Below are 1,363 nucleotides of genomic sequence, written 5' to 3' on the forward strand. Positions count from 1 at the left end.
GCGTACTCGCCGAGTGACATCGCTTTTAGGGTTTCATTATTTATTAATTAGGCGTCTCAATACGCTGGTATAACGCGGGTCGAGCCACGCGTCATCGCCACTGTTGCTGGTGGCAGGCGCGTAGCATCTCAGTGGTGTACGAGATGATATAGAAGAAAAACCGCCAGCACTATAGCGACTTGAAGTGTACTGTCCCTTCTGCTGAGACCACTGTTGTACCATGTATCCCACGCACACAGCTGCAAAGCAAAGCTAGTGTTTGAGCAAAAGAGAGAGATTTGTTGACAGAGTAGAGGAAAACACGTGCTGACCGCTCTTTAAATGTCTATAGCGCTCGGGTGTCACCTGAACGTCGGTCAACAGTGTGGGGAAGGAGAGCGGTCGGAAAGATATGACAGACTTTCACAGACATATATAGGCAGCAAGGAGGCTTTAAAAAAAAGGCAGTGAGTGCTTAACCTCGCGTACATGATTAGGCGCGCCAGTTTAGAGATATCTATATTTGATTGGATATTCGGATATCATTTCTCTCGAATATTCATATTAGATACAGGGATTTCGATCTTCGAGCACCCCTATATAAAATGAATCTGCCGTCAAATTTCCTTCTGGAATTTACTTTGGTAGCGGATATGGGCAGCCAGATCTGCTTGAAGTTTGACTGTGTCGCCGATCGGCTGTGATAACGCTGGCATCTCATTTGATTCGGACCCGCTGCTGTGTAAGATCGGCGTGCCTCGTAATTGACAGTGCAGTTTGGAACCGTAATTTCGTTTCGAGTCATAACGTTTGCACAGAATAAGAAAAAAAAAAAAAAAAGTAAAAAGTATTTGCCGAAACCCGGGATCGAACCAGGGACCTTTAGATCTTCAGTCTAACGCTCTCCCAACTGAGCTATTTCGGCAGATGATGTGTCGGTTTGCGGAATAGCTCATGGATCATGAACAAAAGATAATTCTATATTGCGGATAGAGAAGAGAAATGTTTTTTGTATCTATATATATAATGTGTGTAGAAGTTTCGCAATGCTCAATACTGCAAAAAGTAATGCTCTTAGTTATTTCTTTGAAGCGAAAACGGCAAATGCTGAATGCTTCGACCTCCCTTGCGTCAACTGCGTTCACGGAGCCACGAGACGTCGTCATAGCGCGGTTCAAGCGCTTAATGAGCACTAATCAACGTTTATTAATATCAGCAGCATTCGCGCAAGCCCAAATACAGCGGCATGTCATGTGAACCACGCGGAGTGTGACATAACTGCGACAGCTTCTACACGAGATTGTCGCTACCGACGACTGTATTGGTGTCTCCATCTAGTGGATGGTGGCGATGGTTTGTCCTGTAGCGGAAGTCAGCTGCTCGC

At 45.4% G+C, this 1,363-nt stretch overlaps 1 non-coding gene across 1 annotated transcript; it reads right to left on the reverse strand.

Moving 5' to 3' along the window:
* Positions 1–831: 831 nt before the first annotated feature.
* On the reverse strand, positions 832–904 carry Trnaf-gaa (transfer RNA phenylalanine (anticodon GAA)). The gene has a single exon. It is a non-coding gene; the product is annotated as a tRNA-Phe (tRNA).
* Between the last annotated feature and the right edge of the window lie 459 nt (positions 905–1,363).

Source organism: Dermacentor silvarum, chromosome 9 (genome assembly GCF_013339745.2).
Source record: "Dermacentor silvarum isolate Dsil-2018 chromosome 9, BIME_Dsil_1.4, whole genome shotgun sequence".
Taxonomy (NCBI): Eukaryota; Metazoa; Arthropoda; class Arachnida; order Ixodida; family Ixodidae; genus Dermacentor; species Dermacentor silvarum.